The following is a 23226-nucleotide window of genomic DNA, read 5'->3' on the forward strand; positions in this document are numbered from 1 at the left end:
ACCCTGACAGGGGGTCCCAGGGCACCCTGATGGAGTATTAACATTGACTTCTTAATTTGGAAGATATTCATTTCCCAGATCCTCTGGTAGATATGACCTTCCTGTGGAGCACAGAGAACTCAATGAAATCTTGTTCCCCACTCCCAGGTTAGGGAGGGGGAGAAGGAGAAGTGGAAAAGGAAATCCTGCTCCTTTTAAAAATAAGCCTCAGATCTATATCCAAAAGGTGAAGTGGACCATTTTCACAGTTACACCCACCTCCTCTGCATAAGGGCTGCTGTGTTTGAACCTAAGTCTGTCTGAGTGGGTAGACAAATTGATGAAATTTTAGTTCATAGAAAAGTAACCCTCCTGCTCTGAGATGACTAAAACAAACCTATAAGTCATTCATTGCCCTGGAAAATGAAGTTGGGGCCACCATTATCACCTGGAAGCTAGGTGTGAATTTTCTATAAGATATATATCATCATAACTGTGTCTTTTCTGTCTTTGGTTCTATCTGCTCTGTACTGGTACATACTTTTGGTGCCCTCTGAACTATTCCTAGGGATTTTTATGCACAAAGTAGCAGTATTGAGGAGGAATCTTTATGAAGAAGTCCATGGAAGACAGGAAAGCTCAGTAGTTAAGAGTCATGTAAATATGTAAAACAGTCCTCAATTTGTACCTACATGTCATCCCTTACTAGCTCTATAAGCTAAAGAATGTATTTGATCTCATCTATCTTGGATTTCCTCTTCTTCAAGCAGGATTGATAGGAATATTAAAGAGCGTAGTAAGAATTTAGTACTTTATAGCATTATGGTTAACACTCAGTAACTATGGCTATTATCATATTAAAATTATTTACAAATGATGTGATTGTTCTGACCCAAACACAGCAAAAAGTGAGTCTAAATGTTGCAAAGACTGACTGAGTTTTGTAGAATCATGAGAGAACAAAAAAAAAATTAAGTTGAAGACATTATTTCTAACTTTTAAAAACTAAAACCAGCCACAGAAATCTGGAGGAGTTATCTCCAGGTTCTGGGACTGCCCATGATAGCATGACCATGAATGCCACTGAAACTGCTTGCAAGTCTTCTCTGGGGGGTGGGGTGCAGCTACCACTGATGCCTGGAGGTCTTTTCCCTGGGTGCCACTGCTGCAGGAATCTGTGCCACAGTTGCCCCTGATACCCCTGCTGCAGGTGCCCAGAGATCTTTCTCCAGGACCTGCTGCTACTCTTGATGCTGTTGCAGTGTCACTGGGAGGTATTATGCCCTTGATGGTGCATCAGATGCTCGGCTTTCAACTACACTGCTGCTGCTGCTGCTGCTGTCACTGACTGAAAAGCTGTTGCTGCTCCTAGAAAGTCACTCAGAGTTCTCCTCTCTGGATGCTGCTGTAGTTGCAGCCAGAACCATAGCTGCTACTGCTGCCACAGTCTTCCCACCTGCTACAACACCACTGATGACTGAAACTGCTACTGATCCCTTACCTACTACCATCAGCTCATGCTACTACTACTTCCATCACTGCCCAGAGGTCCACTGCCAGGGTGACTCCAGGTTGCGTTGTGGTTAGTATGGGGTGCCAGTGTGTTTGGTGCCACTGCCACTTTGGGGCACAGCTGCACCTGTCTGGGGACACTGGCCAGGAACTGGAGGTTCAGTGTCAGGGTGCATATAGGTTTGGCTGCAAGTGGGGTCTTTCTCCTGGGAGTGTGGGTTGCTCCCATCTAGTTATGGCATCTCTGGATTGCTCATCCCTGGTTGTCTTGTTCCAAATTCCAGTGGCGTTGTGAACCTGGGAGTGCAATGTGGCCAAACCCAGACCATCTGAGGCCCAGAGTGTCAAGACAGTGACTGGGTCTTCCAGGACTTGTCTGGGCCAGGCAGACTTTTGGGAATTCAGAGACAGGGTTGAGAAGCTTTCGGATGCTGGTAAAGAGAATTGTTCATTTTTCCAATGAGATTCATTTTACTATTTTTTCTTCTCTGATCCCTCTCTCCACCATATTTGCAGCAGAGTTTTTTGTGCATCAATTTGTGGAAGATGATAGTATACACTTGGTGTTTTACAGTTCTGCTATTCTGTATATTCTTATATTTTTAATTTTTCTTCTCTCAATAAGTATTCTCCCTCTTATTTATCTGTCTTCTTAGATTCCCTTTCTATGTTTTCTCCACATAACAACCAGTCTCTTTTGGTTCCTCTCCCATGCTTTGTGGACTTTTTGCTTCTGGCTTCTCTCTTTCTCCCTCATGAACACCACATCCTGCACTGTTTCTTTTCTGTCTTTGGCCAGTATTTGAGATTGTAAATCTGTATAGCAAATTTTCTATTTTTATTGTGGACATTGGTTGAACTCATCACTGCTTTTTATAGCTAGGATGCAGTGGACACCTTGCTGGAAAATATTAGATTTGAGGCTCTATATTGTTTGCACTGGGTATTTTTGATATTGGTCTCCTTATTAAATGTAGGATACTGAAAATATTTATGACAAAAAAGGTCTACTGGGTAGAATATGTATTGTCTCAGATCCATACAACTATATGAAAAAACACATATGTAGCATGAAAAAACAAGGTAACAAAATGCCACAAACCAAGATGCCCCAATTAGAGAAGCCACTAACAACACAATAGAATAAATATCCAAGAAGAAGTAAAGCAAGTACATGACTAATCTGGATCTGTGAAGTAAAGCATGTATGAAGGGTGAAATCAAAGTAGAGGAAATACAGGGATTGAAAGATCACTTCAATAAAGATTTAGAAATTATGAAAAAATAAGCATAAATCCTCAAAATGAAGGAATCAATAAATCATATTATAAAATTAATCAAAACATCACCAACACACTAGACCATTTGGAATAGAGAACCTCAGACAATGAATACAAAATATTTAATATTAAAAATAATGTTGACCATGCAGAGCTGGTAAGAATACATCAACAGAACTTCAAAGAACTGTGGGATAACTTGAGAAGAACAAATTTAAGAATTATTGGGATAGAAGAAGGAGCAGAGATACAAACAAAATGAAAGCACAATCTTTTTGATGACATAATATCAGAAAATTTCCAAAACCTAAAGAATGAAAAGGAAAATTAAGTACAGGAGGCTTACAGGACCCCAAATATACAAAACTACAGCAAACCCACACTAAGACATGTTAAAGTGAAAATGACTAGACTATAGAATAAGGATAAGATCTTGAAGACTGTGAGAGAAAAAAAGTAAATTATATATAAGGGAAAGCCAATTCAGATCTCAACTGACTTCTCAATCCAGACCCTCAAAACTAGGAGGTCATAGAGCAACGTATTTAAAGCTCTGAAATAAAATGGATGTCAACCAAAAATTTTATATTCAGCAAAATTAATTTTCAAATTGAAGATGAAATAAAAATCTTTTAAGATAAGCAGAAGTTTAAAAAATAAGAATTAGGAAGTCTGCACTACAGAACATTGTCAGCAAAATATTCCATGAGGATGAAGGAAAAAAGAAAAGTGAAAAACAGAAAAAGAATGAATAACACTAAATGAATAGTCAAAATAAAAAGTAAATCAAATTAAAAGCCAGAAATAAACCAACGTGACTGGGAATGCAAGTCATATCTTAGTAATAACCTTGAATAGTAATGGCATAAACTCATCAATCAAAAAACATGGGCAGGTCGGATTAGAAAACAAGATCCAACAATATACTGTCTCTAAGAGACTCACCTAGCAGGCAAAGTCATCCACAGACTAAAGGTGAAAGGATAAGTCAAAAAGAAAATATCTCATTCATATGGATTGCATAAACAAGCAGGGATTTCCATACTTATATCAGATAAAGTAGATTTCAAGCCCATGTTAATCAGAAGGAATAAGGAAGTTTATTTCATTCTACTGAAGGGAATTATACAGCAGCAAGACATAATGATTGTAAACATTTATGCTCCAAACAATGGAACATCTATGTATGAAAAAATAAATAAAATAAATAAAAATAAAATAAAACCCTTCTCAATTTCAAGAATCAATTAGACCACAACACAATAATTCTGGGTGACATTACCACACCTCTATCACTACTGGAAATATCTCCTAAACAATAACTAAATAAAGAAACCATAGGACTAAATAACATAATCAATAATTTAGACATAACAGTTAATAGAATATTTCACCCATCAATGAGTGAATACTGTAATGTTCAAAGCTGCTCTCCCTGCCCTTTCCATTGCAGCCATTTCCCCACCTCCCAACTACTGTCAGTCTGTGAACATCCTAGCTAGCTATTGGTTCATCAGTCAGCTTGCAAGTATCCTTCTACCTTATTGGTCCCCTGTTAGCCCAGCAGAATCCAACTGCTTCACGGTAGCTACCTCGCCATCTTTTCTCTTGCTTTGCTTTCCTACATACTTGCTTACTTTCTCCTCCTCGCTTTTCACACTCTTTCTTGCATGCACCCTTTCTCTTTTCCTCTCATTTTCTCTCTTATCCTGAAGAGAGACACTCTGTTTGCTTAATAAACTCCCTTAGGTGATTTCCCATGTCTGGCATGGTTTTTGTGGTATTTCTTACAAACACACTCTTTTCTTGGCAGCCCATTGATAATTTTTAAAAGCAGATCATATGTTATGCCACAGAACAACTCTTAATAAGTACAAAAAATAGAGAAAATACCTTGCATTTTATGAGATCATAATGGTCTGAAATTAGAAATCAATTATAAAATAGAATTATTTCTAACACATGGACACTAAATAATATACTATTGAATGATGAATAGATAGTAGCAGAAGCCAAGTATGAAATAAAAAGATATTTGGAGGTGCATGAGACCACTGATATAACACCAAAATTTCTGGAACACTAAGAAGGCAGTACTAAGAGGAAAATTTATTGTATTGAGATATTTATTAAAGAATGAAAAGTCATCCAATAAATAACAACATTACATCTGAAAGCTCTAGGAAAAGAACAACAAATCAATACCAAAAAGAGTAGAAAATAGAAAATAATTAAAATCAGAGCTCAAATCAATAAAATTGAAACAATAAAAATATTTGAAAAAAAATTGACAATAGAGTTCATTCATCAAAAAAGACCAATAAAATTGATAACTCACTAGCCATACTACAAAGAATAAACAGAGGAAATCCAAATTACTAAAGTATGTGATGAAAAACAAAATTTTGAAATGAATACAACTGAAATACAGAATACAATTTGAAATTATTTTGAAAATTTATAATCCAATAAAATAGAAAATATTGAAGACATTGACAAATTTCTAGAGACATATGACCTACCTATACTGAATCAGGAGGTCATACATAATTTCAACAAAACAATTTTAAGTAATGAAATATAAAAAAAACACCATTAAAATTCTACCAATTTAGAAAAGTCCAAGACCAGACAGATTCTAATCCATTTCCTACAAGATCTTAAAACACCAATACTTCTCAAATTATTCCATGAAATAGAAAAAGAGGAACCCTTCCAAGCTTGTTCTATAAGACTAATATTATCCTGATACCACAATAAGACAAAGATACATTAAAGAAAGAAAACTCCAGAAAAATATCCCTGATGAACACTGATGCAAAACTTCTCAATGAAAGTCTGGCAACTCTCATACAAAAACATATTATATGGATGGTGCACCATGATCAAGTTCAGTTCATCCAAGGGATGGTGGTTTAACATATGGAAATCAATAATCATAATTCATCATATCAATAGATTTAAAAACAAGAAGCACATAATCATCTCAATAGATGAAGAAAAAGCATTTGGCAATACAACACTCCTACTTGTTCAAAACAGTATAAAAACTAGGGATAGTAGAAACATCAACATCATAAAAGCCATGTATGCTAAATCCAAAGCTAACATAATTCCAAACAGTGAAAAATTGAAAGCATTCCTCTAAAGCCTGAAACAAGATAAGGATGCCCTCTTACACCACTTTTACTCTGCATTTCCTTGAAATTCTAGTCAGAACAATTAAACAGAAGAAAGAAATTAAAGGAATACAAATAGGTAAAGACACAAACAAGCACTGTTTGCCAATGATATGATTCTATATTTGAAAGATCCAAAAATTTCCATGAAAGAACTTCTAGAATAAATAAATTCAGCAAAGAAGCAGGATATAAAGTCAATGTCCATTAATAAAACACATTGCTACACATCAGTAATGAATCCATTGAGAGAGAAATAAAAAACATTACCACATTCCCAATCACTCAAAAAAAAAAAATACTTGGGAATCAACCTAACGAGAGGTGTAAAGACAGGCTGGGGAGATAGCTCAGCTGGTAGAGTGCTTGCCTTGCAATCACAAGGCCCTGAGTTCGATCCCCAGTACCACACACACACAAAAAAATAATAATAATAATAAGAGGTGAAAAGCCTCTAAGGATGAAAATTACAGAACACTAAAGAAAGAAAGCAAAGAAAACCTTAGAAGATGGAAAGACCTCCCATGATCCTGGATAGATAGAATTAATATTGTCAAAATGGCCATACTACCAAAAGCATTATGTAAATTTAATGAATTTCCTACTAAAATCCCAATGATGTTCTTCATAGAAATAGAAAAATCAATCATGAAATTTATTTGGAAAAATAAGAGACCCAGAATAAGCCAAATCAATCCTTAGCAAGAAAAGTGAAGCAGGGAGCATCACAATACAAGAACTCAAATCATACTACAGAGCCATAGTAATTAAAACACATAGTATTGTCACTACAACAAACGTATAGACCAATGGTACAGAATAGAAGACACAGAGACAAACCCACAGAAAAACAGGTGTATCATGTTAGGTAAAGGCACCAAAAATATTCACTGAGTAAAGACACCTCATTCAACAAATGGTGCTGGTAAAACTGGAAAGCCACATGTAACAAAATAAAATTAAGCCCTCATCTCTCACCCTGCATTACACTGAACTCACTATGGATCAAACATTTTGGTGCTGCAACAGAGATCCTGGGACTACCAGAAGAAAAAGTAGGTACAAACATTCATCTCAGTCAAGGATCTTATTTCCTTTACATGACCCCTAAAGCATGAGAAGTTAAATCAAGAATCAATAAATGGGATGGTCTCAATCTAAATAGTTTCTTTTCAGCAGAAGTAACACTTGATAATGTGAAAAGAATCCATACAGATTAAGAGAAAATCTTTACTACATGCACTTTGAAAAAAAGCATTAATTTCTAGGCTACTTAAAGAACTCAAAAAAACCTAACACCAAAATAAACAAATACCCCAAACAATTAATGGAATAAGGAACTGAACAGACACTTCACAGAAAATATAAAATCATTCAACATATATACATATATATATATATATAAATGTTCAATATCTCTAGCAATTAGAAAAATGCACATAAAAACTACTCTAAGATTTCATCTTACTCCAATCAGATTGGCAATTATCAATAATTCAAGCAACAATAAATATTTTCAAGGATATGGGGAAAAAGGCATACTCATCCATTGATGGTGGGAATGAAAATTGGTGCAACCATTATGACAAGCAGTATGGAGATTCCTCAGAAAACTTGGAATGAAACAAGCATTTGACCCGTCAATCCCACTCCTCTGTTTATACCCAAAGGGCTTACAGTGCCACAGCCATACCAATGTTTATAGCAGCTCAATTCAAAACAGCTAAAATATGGAAACAATATAGATGCCATTCAATAGATGAATGGATAAAGAATATATGGTATATATAGAGCATGCTGTAGAATATCACTCAGCTTTAAAGAAGAATAAAATTCTGGAATTTGCTGGTGAATAGATGGAGTTAGAAAATATCATGCTAAATGAAATAAACCAAACCCCCAAAAAACCAAAGTCCAAATGTTTTCTCTGTTATGTGGATGCTAATTCACAATAAGTGGGAGGGGGCAATAGGGAAGAATAGAATCACTTTATATTAGGTAGAGGGGAGCAAAGGTAGGGGGATTTATATTTGAGTCGAAATGATGATACAGTGAAACATTTATTATTACCTCATGTCCAAACATGACTGCATGAAAGATGTGATACTACAATTTATATAATAAGAAAAATGGGAGACAACACTTAATTTGCATATGATATTTCAAAATGTATAGATGCATTCTGTCATGTATAACTAACAAAATGAAAATTATCTGGTCTATTGCAAAACATAAATAATTTAATTAATAAAATAGAATATTAAAATTATACTTGTGGAAAAAAAACTTTCGTTCCTCTGTATATCTCCAGCTTCATCTCCACAACTGGTTTTATACCTTCCTTTGTGCCCCTGACAAAGGATTTCTTGTATTTCCTCTGTGCATTTTTTTCTCTTTGCCTGAAATGCTTGCTGTACTTCTCAGCTAACTCTTCAAGTTCTTTAAGCCTGGTATTATACATTTATATATTATACATTCATATATATATACATATATATGTATATATATATATATATACATATATATATATAATATTATTTTTTTTTCTCCAGGAATCATTCAGTGGCATTCAGTCTTTCTTTGACTGGTACTCCTCATGGAGTTGGGGTGTTTGCTTTTAGTTCACTTCCAGACTGTTTACTAGAAGCACTGGCCTTGTTCTGCTTAACAGTCTTAATTCCATCCAGCACCTTACCTTCTGAAATGTCCTAGGCATGCTGTTATTTACTGTATTATGAAAATTACATTGGAGACAGATTCCAAGGGATACTTGGATATTCACTTCATGATTATAGTGAAGCTAGTAGAATTTTAAGAATAGAGGAGTCATATTATTTGAATTGTCAATTACAAAGAATATTTGTGTTCAAAAATCAAGTTTCATAAGGAAATAAGTTAAGCTTTGGTTTGAAAAGGTTTTATTGTTTTTTAATTTTTTGTTTTACTTGAACATTTTTAACTAAGCAATTGAAAATGCATTTATGGGTGGATTAGTAGTCTGAAAATTAGACGAGAAAATGTGCTGATGATAGGGATTTGGAAGCTACCAGTATATGAATGGTGATGTGGTAAAGTTCATCTTGTGAGAAATTGGAATAAGACAAGCAGAGGAATGAGGAAAATTCCTATAGCATGCCAACATGAAAGAAGTTGGGAGGAGCAATCAGGAGTAGGAGGAGGAGCAAATGTTCTTGTACTGGACCATAAAGAAAAGACATTGTATTTGTTCAACATGGCAGTCAGTATGTCTGTTGTGTCCTTTACAATAGCTAGTTTGACTTTGGACACAGATTTTTAAATTTAATTGATTTTTGTTAATTTAAATTTTTATTTAAGCTATATTTGTGGCCAGTTGAATTACACAGCTTTGGAGTTACCGCCATATGTGAGGCTATGATTTAGAATTTGGAAAGTCACCATTTTTAGAGGGAAATGATTGTAAAATTGTAGTGGATACTGAAGTTCAACAGCTTAGAAAAGAGAATTGGCTAAAAACACTGAAAAAGTTGTCTTTGAAAAAAGTGTAAGATTATATTGTAAGGGGTAAGATAAAGGGCCAAAATACAGAGGACTGAGAATGTAGCAGGGTATTGAAACAATTGATTCAGCTTGTCCATTGGAAAGCCTCACATGGCAGGATTTTGAGTTGACTTCTAAATGTGATTTGGATTGTAAATTTCTTACATTAGATTTAGGATTAGCATGTATTTACTTACTTCATGGTAGGAGAGGTTTGGAGGAGCTGGAGTAGTAGCGGGAGGGCTCACATTCCTGTGGTTTAGGTGAGCTGAAGGACACTGGGCAGTTTTTACCTGTTAGTTTCTATGATATTCATCTGGAAACAGAGATTGGGAGTGAGAATCAGTAGTCTGTGATTTACTTTCTTCACTTATAAATGGGAATTAAAATAATATTTATTACTTAACATAGTTTTGGTTATAAAGCTTTAATATGCTTTCTGTTCTTTAAATATCAACTATGAAATCGACTGTATGCTTATGTGGGGGATATGGAGATATACAGCATCTCTGACTTTTTTCAGTTTTGTGATGATCCTAAAACCTCTCTAAAAGTAGCCTATTAGAAAAACTGGAAAGTGATATATAAACTTTAATTATAGGGAGGTGGACTCAGACTTGGAGGGGCAGAAATTTGACTTTTTAGTTTCATATCTAGGTGCAGACTACTAACTACCTTTTTCTTTTATCAGAAAAATAAATCCTTTCTAAATTAAATACAAGCAAAAGTCCTTTGTGTACTGTTGGTTTCTATTTTGTTATTTTTCTAGTTGAGGTTTGACTGTGTTTAAAGATTGAGGCTACATTTTGAAGAGGTTGTATCTTCTTGTACTGATTTTTTAAATAAAAGAGCTAAATCCTTATTCTTGATTATGAGACCATATATATTTCTTAGGAGAGGTTTACAATCCTGATGATGGCAGAATGGGGCTATTTGAATACATGGTGGGAACTTGCGATGAGTGGCTATATAGATTAGAAACACTCATTGGATTCCCCAAATTTTATTTTCTGTTTCCTCTGAGAAGGTATAGCACTAGGGACTTTGAAAGATTAACTTATCATTAATATCTTAAAGGTACTAGGAGATATGTTGTTAGAAGAAAAGAGCAAGTAACTGATGTATTTACAGAAAGAGTTGTTTATTAATAAAATATGTCAAAAATAAATTTTTTAAATCATCTTGATAAACTTCAGGTAAGATTCAATATAAGGTTGTAAAGGTGGGGACAGGGAGGAATTTAATATAATGCTTTGTTCTCTTACTTTCACACAAATTCACAATGACATTTAGGGTCTTTAAAGAAAAAGAGCATGGTGACAGATAGCTATGAGCCAGTTTGCTTTGCTGAGAGGAGGCCATAGACTGCACCTTTGACTTTGTCTTCTCCCTTGTAAATGAATGATTTTGCTGAGAACTTGGGAGTACTAGAGAAAGGCTATACGTGACTAGTCACAAAATCTACCACTACTTTTATCAAAACAATACAGAAATATATGTTCTATTGGCAAATCATGTATATTTTTATATGAGGGATAGTGCTTTTCATTTCTAAATTTCTTTCTTTTTTTCTTTTTAATTTGAAAAAGTTTCCCAAACACTAAGAAACTCAGCCACAACTGCAGAAAAAAAGGCAAAGATTAATAAGCTTCAAGTATAGTTACAAGCTTTTAAATCTCAGGTATAATGCCATACTGGGTGGTTTTGTTATGAAAACCAGACCAGCAGGACAAAAGTTATGTTGTATCTTCATAGCATCAAAACGTTTGAATTTGAATTTTAGTTATATGTTTTGATAGTATTGTTTTTATGCATTTCTGTTCTTTTTTTCATTTATTTTACATTTAATTTTATTTCTACTCATAATTTTAGGAATATGTAAACTTTAGGAATCACCCTGCTTCCTTGTGCATTATTTGGTTTTGTTTCTAATGTCATATACTTCCTAAGTAATGTTTTGTAGTTAAGTATAAAGGTTAAGAAATTATTGTGCTCTTAGATTTGTCATTCATCACTGATCTTCATCCTATCACAAGAAATAATTGCTAAATCTATTTCTTTCTCAAAAACTTCAGCCTATGGTAGTCTTTCAGTTAAAGATAATCTCTATCACAGTGAGACATTTCAATTTCCAAAAGTAAACAATTTTAAAACATGACAAAAAGGAGAGCAAATCTAGATTATGAAGTAGAGAGTTCACATACACCCTTTACATTCAAAACATGAGATAGAAATAAATACATCATTTGCATTCTTTGTGTGGATGAAAAAAAGGGACAGAATATTCAAAGTTAAATGTCTTCATGTAGGTTTACATATAGGATGATGAGTAAATAAGTGTATTTTAGCTATTTTCCTTTAATTCTGATTTATGGTTATGTTGAAAGAGTCTCAGTATACTACTTTCTATATTATTGGACTTTTTTTCTTTTAACTACTTATTGAATAGTTTTGTTACAAGGGCTCTGTGGAGATACCATAGGAGATAGCAATCTAATTGATTTTAACTTTTTAAAATAAAATTGAATACTGTTACAGAAGAATTATTCTAATTGATTCTCTTTATTTCTACAAGGAGAAAGTATCACATTCCTGAACTTTTTCCTGTTATGGAAACTTATCTTTTGCATTTAAAAAAAAATATTTCTTTTGCTTGTAGGCAATGACTGAAATATATATGACATTTTCCCTGACTAATATAAATTTAAGAATTTTTTTTCTCATTTTCCCAGTTGATGAATTACTTGCAAACATAGCCTGGAAATTTTCATTTTAGAAAATATGTGTCCATTATCTTTGGATAAATTATTTTTGCATGATACTTTTGTATAAAATGGGAATAAATTCATGTTTTGAAATAAATCAAGTAATCTCCTGAGTTATATGTAATAATGATCTGTGTTTATGGCTATTGAGGAAGTCTGAAATTAAACAGACACCATATTCATTTTTTGAAAAACAACTAACATTTTTCTTTGAATATTTGTTTGTAGCTCTCATTCATTTGCCTTAAGACTCTTTAGTCACTCTCCCTCTGCACTTAGATTGAACCAAGTGCTGATTTACCATTGAGCTACATCCCCAGTTTCTCTTTTTCTCACTTTTTATTTTGAGACAACTTGTCACTAAGTTGCTGAGATTTCCTTTAAAATTGTGATCCTCCAGACATAGCCTATTGGGTTGCTGGGATTATGGGAATGTGCTACTGTATCCAGTCTAAGATATTTGTCTTTAAATAATGTATGCTCTTTTATCTGTGATTTCCTTCCTTTGTTCCTTTAGTCACTTAACAAACTACCAAACTCTGTTAGTCATTGGGAATATAGATCTGATTCAGATAGTAAATGTGTTAGTGTCTGGCCCCCTGAATTATATATTCAAATGAATTGTACTGTCATGAACTGTTCTAGAACACAGAATCAGCTGTATCTTTAAAATACTAGGGAGCTAACTACAAATGCACATAAGTGTGTGTACATGTTGTACTAATTCATGGAATTCATGGGGCAGACAGTCTGGTTCTTAATCACAGAAACCCAGGCAGCATTGAGTTGATTCTTCTTTAGACTTCATGTTTTTAATAAGACATTCTGTTTGACTTGTAGTCTTTTATAATACTATTTTTGTTTGTGCTGGTGTCATGTCACTGATTTCACATTTTTATGTGTGATCTATTTTCTAAAATTGTATCATAAATCTTATAATTAATATTTCTTAAAAGTGCACAATTTGCAAGGTAATTCTCATATATATTGTGGGGACTTAGAATTGTAGTTAACAATTTCAATAAATTAGCCACATTACGAAAACTTATTTGAGGCTTCCCCAGCCTGAATCCTGCATCCCTTTATCATTCCCCACCTTCCCCAAATACATCTCACCTCTGGATCCCAGTCCCATTGTTCTTTCTTCCTTCTTACCTTCCTCCCACCCTGGCCTGCTCCATCCCTTCTCCATCCCTGCTCCTGGCCCACTGTGCTGGGTGTCTGTTGACCACTTTCTTTGGACCCTCCAGCCAGCCTTCTGCCCACTCCACCATGATGGTGGTGCCCTAGCTCAAGCCTGCACCAGGCTTGGCTCTCAGTTCTGCTGGAATATGCAGGGGCAACCAGAGTCCAGGTTAACTCCAAGGCCTCTGGCTAGAAACTTGTGGCATCCTGGGGATCATGAAGCATGCAGCCTTTTACTCTCTGGTCACCACTCTGACAGACTGTGCACAATTTTGCTGGACTCCAGAGTAAGACCCCAAAAGGTCACATAGGGAGCCTTCCCTTTCACTGCTTGCTGATAGGCCTATTGAATTCTAGGCAGGCATCTGAATCTTCCCTGTCATCAAAGTTCTCTGAATTTTCTGATGAAGTTATTTTCATGGATTCCCCTAGCCAAATGGACTCCATCATGGCAAAATAGACAATTGAGGAGGCCACCCAGGAATCCAGGTTCATTATTTAAAATGAGTAGCCATGAGACTTTTTCAGACCTTACCAGTTCGGTTACTATGGACCATAGATACCATACATCACCAACTCCCTGTGCTACAGAACATCTCCAGCTCCCAGGCACTGGACAGTTGTAGGAACAACAAGGCAGGTGGCTCCCTGAGTGGAAGATGGAAATAGAGGAACAGAGATTCTTAGCTAAGGTGATTCTTCAGCGCCCCTGCTGAGGTGGATCCTGAGAAAAATAATGGATTTGTGGACATCTTGGGAAGTGACTTAAAGATGACTGTGTTGTTCCCCCAGGAAAGAAAAGCCTCATTTCCACTTTATTGGTCAAGATCTTGGATAAGGAAGAGGAACAGTACCTCCTAATGTTCAGCATGTGCCAGAAGCCCTTCTGCTCTTCATCCATTCCCTGAAGTGTGACCAGATCCATTCTCAAAAGGCTATAGCAGACCAAGGACAGGAACATGTGTGTCCAAAATAAGCACAGGAAGACCATAACATTGACTGAGGGGAAAGGTACACCTGGGAGCAATAGAAGTCAACGTAAAGGTCAACTGGAAAACCTAGAGGTTATGGCTAAAGAGAGCTGCTATTGGAACTATGTTTTCTCACTGTTTTCCTTTGCTTTGGGAAGATATCATTTTCTTTAAACGAATTAAGTGAGTGAGTCTGTGCTGAATAAATATCCTAATATCTTTTGATGTCGCACAGGAGCCACAGTGAGTATTTAAAAACTAGCTTTACTGTTTCATTGTAGGTCCAGTCACAATTCTAATGAAATATTTTTATAGTTTTTCTGCTGAGTTTTAGTGTTTTGTTATTATTAAAATTACTTGTACATAAGACTAGAATAAATTTTGATGGATATTCTGAAACCATGCTGTTTAGAATTGGGTTTAGGAAGTGGTGTTCTCATCTTTTCCATGGTTTTATGTAAATTTTTGATTGGTTTTTCAAGGTATGCATCACTTAAGAACACTGATTTGAAAAGTTCACATTTAAAGAAGGCAATCAGGGATATTAGCCATGCAGAGTCTTTGTTGTGCATATAACCAATCAAAAGATAATATTTTGTATTTTATAAATATTTAGGGTCTGTTATTCCTAGACAATAACTCTCATAACATCTTTATTTTTTCTTTAAAATCTTCTGTTTTTTAAATTCAGGTTTCAACCTTGTCAGTTCTATGATTTTGCATTTTAGCAGAGATTTCTTATGTTTCAAACTCTGATGATGAGGGGCACTATTTATTTTGAGAGCTGTCACTTAGGACTGGCTTTATGATTCTGTGTGTAAATTGTGGTGCTTTTCTGCTGCTGGTGTGGTGGAAAGAAAGTCTTTTCTCATTGGTCATGTGTATGACAAGCAAAATCAGCATACATATTATCTGCTGTTCATTGCAAGCAATAGGAGAAAGCCGTAAATTTGCAAAGGCATTCATGTCCTTCTTGCTGTTTTGGTATATTATTTTGAAGTTCAAGGGTAAATAGGTATATATTTGCAGATCATAAGCAATGAAAACATTTTTTTAGTGTCTGTTTAATAAATTTACCTTTTTATTTCAAACAACTTTCTGCAGTTTGTGCCTACACAAAAGTTCATAGCACTTGCATTTTCCAATACTCAGCTTTGAAACTTTGTACAATTCTTGTCTTGGCACATGAAGCACATGTCAAGAGGATATTATATACTGGAAAACTGTGCTCCTCACATCACTATCAGGCACTTGTTTTATCCATGACATTCACTTTCTTGGAGCATCTTTGTGGCAGGATGTGATACTCACCCGCAGTCTGCATCCTCCAGGACCTGCTATAAAGACCCTGGGCATTGTCACAGAGAGCCTTGTGTCTGAGAGGCATGAGTCACTTCGAGAAGATGAAACATTATTTCAAGGCAGATTTTCCAGATATTTGTAAATTTAAAGGTAAGTTGAAGGGTACCTTGGAAACTCAGGCCATGAAAATTTCTGGGGGTGTTCTAATTGTAGGAAAGTAGAAAATATAGTGGGGCCTTGAATGTCGAGTGTGAACAGAATAGCTCTGCTTGTTGGCTAGCTGGCTCCTGACCTTCATCACACATGCTAAATGACTGAGGCATTCACTTTTTTTCTCACTAGGGAGCACAGAATTCACCCACCTCCACTGAGAATAGAAGTCCAACATCACAGGTTTCAGTTGTCACCTGTTTGGGCACTGTAGGAAAGGAGGAGCACCCCACAGGAATTTGTGTGGTGTTTCTCAACTCAATCATCACCTAACCCAGAGAGTTGCACTGGAGGCACCACAGTCCTTCGTCTGAAGCTGTCAAAAGCCATCATTCTGAGTGACTGTGAGGGCCCTAGGCCAGTTTCCTGAGTAAGCAATATAGTGGGTGAGCCCAGGCTTGAAGGAGCTGTGTGCAAGGTCAATGCCGCTTTGTCCAGTATCTTCCTGGGTGCTCCTTGACTGAGCAATTAGACTTGCTCCTGTGCCTTCCCTAGGCACTAGACCTGGTGAGGACCAACAACCGGCCTCAGAACCAGCTTCGTCAGGCTGCTAGCTTGCCTGGTGCCAAGGAACGATGGCAGTGCCATCTACCAGGCCTGGAGGGTAGTGCAGGCTGTCAGTTTTCAGGGGGTCCCCTGATCAGGAAGGAGCTGAACCTCTCATAGGCCAGATGTGCCATGCACCCAAGACACCCTCACTCCGCTCTTAGTGGGTGAATAAGTCAGAATCGCATTTCTTGAAAACACCAGGCCCCTGGGGTTGCCTACCATCGTCTTCCCTCCTAACATCACAGCTGAGCTGACACTTGCCGAGTGTTTGTCAGAGAGGGGCAGGACCAAAAGCATCTGTGGTTGCCATGGGCACTGTGACACCATACTGCTCTCAGTCTGCCTCTCTGTGACACCAAGGATTTGCATGCACTTATCAGGCCCCATGAATCCCAAGACCTAGAAAGAGCTGTGGGGAGAAAAACCAAGTGCACTCTCCTGAAGTAGCATGGAATATCCACACCCTTCCATCTCAACTGGCTGGATGCCAACCTGTTCTACTTTTAATATATAGTTGTCTCTTGATTTGCTGTCATTTCACAGGAGCATTGTTTACAAACTTAGACATTTCTTTGGAAGGAGCAAAACCAGTGTAGCAAGATTTTGGATGGAAGTAAATGATGGAATGCTCAACAGAAGTGACATTCTGGAAGCTAATCTTAATGCAATGATTGCTGAGAGGAGTGCAGTAAATAGGACCTCGGGAAGTTTCTAAATTAGGTGAGGTGTTTTTTTTTGTTTTTTTTTTTGTTTTGTTTTTTAATCTACCAGCATATGTTTGGCCTAGGGTCACATATCCACTGAGCCAACACCTCTTACCTTTGTGTATTTGTATTTACAGACAGCGTCTCACTAAGTTGCTTATCCCCTCTGAAATTTAGGCTTTGTGCTGGAGAACCTCCTGACAGGCTCCCCCATCCCTGAGATGACAGGTGAGTTTCAGTACCTCCTCTGGCTCTTTCATTTTGGCCATTTACATGCTCATTAGTATTTTTAAAAGAGAATATCAAGGAGGAGGAGGTCCAACGGGAACAAAATGAATTGATTATGGTTGGAATGGCTTGGCATTCAGGTTTGAATTACCCCAGCATTCTTCTTATATAATAACAAGTTTAGCATATAATATGCCCCAGATGCCCTTGCCTATCCTCCCACTTCAGGCCACCATGGATCACTGAGGAAAATTATCTGCTCGGAGTTCATCCACAAACCTTTTCTTGATTCCAAACAGAGGGACAAATCTTTCTCTGGTGACACTCCCAAGGACTGTGAGACTTGATATACAACTACACTTTCTGGAAATTGTTTGCAAATATGAAATGAAAAATTTGTTGGAAAGTTTTGGTTTTGTCTTCACATGAATTTCTTTTTCTGTATCTAGTTTCATGATGTTTATTTATCATTAATTCTATCAATATGATTTCTTTGTCATCTTGGCTTGCAATAACTAGTGTCTTAGATCACATGTCTTAGGCAACAGGAATTTATTTTTATAGTTCTGGAGGATGAAAGGTAAAAGGTCAAAGCACCACCAGGTTTATTGTCTGGTGAGGACTCCCTTGTTGAGTTTCATACTGCCATTCTTGCATTATGTCTCAGGTGATCCTTCCTCAGAATAAAAATTCAACTATAAAGAAGAATTCTAGAACAGTTCTTAAGAAACTGCCAATCTTTTAATTAGACCCATACTTCAACCTCTCTTATATAAATTATGTCCTAGAAACCCAATATCCTGATATAATCTAAATTATGCTCTATAATTTTTTTAAATTTATTTTTATTGTAAAAAAATGGGATACATGTTGTTTCAGTTTGTACATGGAGTAACAGTATACCATTTGCATATTCATTTATTTACACAGAGTAATGATGTTTGATTCATTCGGTTATTTACTTTTCCTTCCCTCCCACCCCTCCCACCTCTCTTTTCCCTCTATACAGTCCCTCCTTCCTCCATTCTTCTCCCACTCCCACCCCCCATTAAGTGTCATCATCCGCTTATCAGTGAGATCATTCCTCTTTTGGATTTTTGAGATTGGCTTATCTCACTTAGCATGATATTCTCCAATTTCATCCATTTGCCTACAAATGCTGTAATTTTATTATTCTTTATAGGTGAGTAATATTCCATTGTATATATATACCACAGTTTCTTTATCCATTCATCAATTTAAGGGCAACTAGGTTGGTTCCATAGTCTGGCTATTGAGAATTGAGCCGTTATGAACATTGATGTGGCTGTATCTCTGTAGTATGCTGATTTTAAGTCCTTTGGGTATAGGCCAAGGAGTGGAATAGCTGGGTCAAATGGAAAGTCCATTCCAAATTTTCTAAGGAATCTCCACACTGCTTTCCAGAGTGGCTGCACTAATTTGCAACCCCACCAGCAATGTATGAGTGTACCTTTTCCCCCATATCCTCTCCAACACCTATTGTTGCTTGTATTCTTGATAAATGTCATTCTAATTGGGGTGAGATGGAATCTTAGTGTAGTTTTGATTTGCATTTCTCTTATTACTAAAGATGTTGAACATTTTTTCATATATCTGTTGATTGCTTGTACATCTTCTTCTGTGAAGTGTCTGTTCATTTCCTTAGCCCATTTGTTGATTGGGTTATTTGTATTCTTGCTGTAGAGTTTTTTGAGTTCTTTGTGTGTTCTGGAAATTAGTGCTCTATCTGAAGTATGAGTGGCAAAGATATTCCCCCACTCTGTAGGCTCTCTCTTTACATAGCTGATAGTTTCCTTTGCTGAGAGAAAGCTATTTAGTTTGAATCTAACCCAGTTATTGATTCTAGCTTTCATTTCTTGTGCTATGGGAGTCCTGTTAACAAAGTCTGATCCTAAGCCAACAAGGTGAAGATGTGGATGCACTTTTTCTTCTATAAGATGCAGGGTCTCAGGTCTGATTTCAAGGTCCTTGATCCATTGTGAGTTGAGTTTTGTGCAGGGTGAGAGATAGGGGTTTAGTTTCATTCTGTTGCATATGGATTTCCACTTATCCGAGCACCATTTGTTGAAGAGGCTATTTTTCTCCATTGCATATTTGTGGCACCTTTGTCTAGAACGAGAAAATTGTATTTATTTGGGTTTGTGTCCATGTCCTCTATTCTGTACCATTGATCTACCTGTCTATTTTGGTGCCAATACCATGCCGATTTTGTTACTAATGCTTTATAGTATATTTGAAGTTCTGGTATTGTGATATCCCCTGTTTCATTCTTCCTGCTAAGGATTGCTTTAGCTATTCTGGGTTTCTTATTCTTCCAGATGAATTTCATGATTGTGTGTCTAGATTTGTATGGATCATTTTCTTCCCTTGTTTTTCCATGTTGTTCATGTATCTTCCCCTCTAGCAGCACAGATCTGGGGTATTGTAGGTTTCCCCCTATAGTCTTATAGCAGCCCTATATATTCCAAAATCTTATCTTCAAGAGGAGATCAATATTAGCAGTGCACTATTCAGACACTAGGCAATCCTAGACCAAATAACCCCTATGAGGACAATAACATAATTGTCATAATAAACAGAATGAGTTCAAATATTATCTTCAGTAAGACAAACAGATTTGCAATATGATCTGCAGTTTATAATGGAGGACAAAGAGAATGCAGAGGGATGTAGAATGTAGCTGTTAATGGGATAAGAAAATATACAGAAGTTCTAGATAATAGAAATGGTGATAGTGTAATCAAAACAAATTGGATGTTAACATGCATAAAAGCAAGAAAGAGACTCTGAGGGAACAAATAATCAAAAGGAAAAGTGCGCAAGAAAGGTAAAAAAATAAAAACAAAGTTTTTCAATAAGGAGAAAAAGAAAATCTACTGTATAACAGTCATATAGTAATGTAACTTCCCATTCTTCAGTAGCCTGATGCATGAGAGGTATGTGACAATGAGCTTCAAGTCTCCTACAGGCATCTCAGGATGGAATTTGCCCCACCTAAATATTGGAGCTATGGCTTCCAGGATTATCCAAGATGGCCACTCTGGCTTCCAATATGTTAGCAAATGGGAAGCTGAAGCCTGGTGTGTGGACTTGGTCAGCTCAAAGTCTTGGACGCGGGGTGTAGTTGGTCAGGCAGGGGTCCTGGAGGTCGGGTGTGTTTCATGTGATTACGGGATCCTGGAGGCCAGGTGCAATCAGTCAGTCTGGGGTCCCAATGATAGAATGCAGTCAGTTCGTCTGGGGTTCCTGGTGGCAGGGAGCAGTCAGTTGAGGTCCCCGGAGGCAGGGAGTGATTTGTTGGGCTGAAGGATTCTGGGGAAAGGGCTCAGTCAGTCTGGCCAGGTGTCTTATGGGTCCTGGCTGTTGTCTCAAAATGGCAGCAGCCCACATGTAACCAAACCTGCAGGTACTGGAACAGTGAACTTCCAGGCAATAGCAGGCAGATCGTGCCCCACTGGTGTTCTGCTGGCAGTCTGCTGGCAACTGTCGGACAATTGGCAGGTGAACCTCAGGTGGCGGGTGATGGGTACGTGAAATGCAGGCAATGGACAGGCAAGAGACAGGCAAATGGCGGATGATAGTTGCCTGACAGTGAGCAATCTGCAGCGAAGAAAGGAGTTGATATGCTGGCAGACTGCAGGTGATCACAGTAGACAAATGGGATAATCATCAGGGAATACATAAGCAGCAAAAACTGCCTCACCAAGAAACAGATATCCTCTGCTTGAAACTGGAGTTACCAGGCGACAAGGAACACAGCCTCCCTCTAGTTTGCCATCTTGGATCTCCCCTATAATTTTTTTTTTTTTTTTTTTTTTACCATCTATAACCTAATGATTTTCTTTGGACTGAATTTTGGCAGTTTCTTTAAAAATCTAATTGAATAATGTTTTATTGGTGTTTAAACAATTTACGTTTTATTTAATGTAATTGTTATGGTTAGATTTTTATTATTTCCTTTTCAGTTGCATTTATCCCTTTTATTTTTCATTACTGTTTTCACTTTCTTTTATTATTTCAATATTCTTCAGAATTCTTTTGCATTTTATTGTTGTACCATTGTTGTGATACTAGGAATTGAAAAGAAGAGCTTTGTGTGGGCTAGTCAAGGCCTCTATCACAGAACTATATCACTGTTGCTTTTTAAACTTTTATTTTAAGACAGGGTCTTGATAAATTACCCAGGCAATCCTACTTCAGCTTCCTGAGTCATTTGGGGATTACAGGTGTGTGACAATTGGTAATTGACTGTTGCTTATTACAGGTGTTTGACAGTTGGAAATTGACAGTTTTGTATTCAATTTTCAACATATAATCTTGCTATTGCTTAGCAGATCCAGGAAATTGTGTATTCTTTGTGTCATTTTTATTTTTACATTTAAAATCATATCATCAGTAAACATTGATAGTTTTATTTTTTTCCTTTCCAATCTTTATATCTTTATACCATTTGTTTCAGTGTATCTCATGAATTTCTAATGTATCTTCTAATATGAATGAACATACCTTGCTATTGTTCTTAATAAGAAAACTATTTTCTCAATGTTAAATATCATGTTAACTGCAATTTTTTGGTACATGTTCTTTATCAAATTTAATAAATTCCTTTTTCATAATTTATGGAGAGTTTTTTTATGGTGTTGGATATTGTTGATTTTTCCGCAACTATTAACATGAACTCAGGATTCTTCTTTCAGCTGTTTTATGAGTACATTGCTGAAATCAGTTTTCACATGTTTAACCAGACTTCCATCCTTAGAGTAATTCTTACTTAGTTGTGTGTATAATTCTTTTCATATATTGACTTTTTCTTCCATATTTTTAAAAATTGGTGATTTACAGTTTGTGCATGATGGGATTTGTTGTTGTATATTCATAGATGCATATAATATATTAGTGTAATTTGACCAATATCACTCTTCAGCAAATCCCTCCCCCTCACCTCCCAGTCCTTGATTCCTTTTCTATAATGACCTCCTTTTGACTTCTAGGAGGTTGCCCCTCCTCCACTTTTGCTTTCTTTCTTCTCTAACTTCTGCATGTGAGTGAGACATATGACCCTTACCCTTATGACCTTGCCTTATTTCATTTAATATAATGGTCTCTGGTTCCATTCTTTTGAATAAATACTGAGTTGTGGTATAGCTGGGTCATGTGGTGGTTTCATGCCTAGTCTTCTAAGGAAACTTTATACTGATTTCCACAGTGGTTGTACTAATTTGCAGTCCCACCAACAGTATCAAATTTTCCTTTTTCTGTACATCCTCTCCAGCATTTATTATTTTTGTTCTTGATGACTGCTATTCTGACTGGTATGAATGAAATCTCAGTGTAGTTTTGATTTGCATTTACCAAATTGCTAACAATGTTGATCCTTATTTCTTATATTTGTTGGCCATTTGTATTTCTTTTTCTGAGAAGTGTCTTTAATTTATTTTCCCATTTATTAATAAAATTATTTGGTTTTGGGGTATAAAGTTTGGATGTGTTTTTTTTTTAGTGTAAATCTTTAAATATTCTAGATATTAATTATCAGAATAGTAGCTAGCAAAGATTTTCACCCATTGTTTAGCTTCTCTTTTCACATTCCTAATTGTTTCCTTTGCTGGGTAGAAGCCTTTTAATTTGATGCTGTCCTATTTCTTAATTCTTGGCATTATTTCCTCTGCTTTTGGGGTCCTATTGAGAAAGTCATTTCCTGTGCCTATAAACTGTAGTATTGACTGTGTTTTATTCTAGGAGTTGCATAGTTTCTTGAACCCACAGCCTTTGTAAACTGTGCAGTACTACTAGCTACACCCACCTACCCTGATTTTGTTGGA

The 23226-nt window shown here is 36.3% G+C and overlaps 1 long non-coding RNA gene across 1 annotated transcript in view; it reads left to right on the top strand.

Annotated features, from left to right (window-relative positions):
- The first annotated feature begins 21453 nt into the window (after positions 1-21453).
- LOC306652525 overlaps positions 21454-23226 on the top strand; it is a 46460-nt gene continuing 44687 nt past the window's right edge. Inside the window, exon 1 of the long non-coding RNA XR_013761432.1 lies at positions 21454-21630. This is a non-coding gene — a long non-coding RNA (uncharacterized lncRNA). The remainder of the gene's footprint in view (positions 21631-23226) is intronic.

The sequence above is a fragment of the Sciurus vulgaris genome (assembly GCF_902686455.1).
Source record: "Sciurus vulgaris genome assembly, contig: HiC_scaffold_261_arrow_ctg1, whole genome shotgun sequence".
NCBI lineage: Eukaryota > Metazoa > Chordata > Mammalia > Rodentia > Sciuridae > Sciurus > Sciurus vulgaris.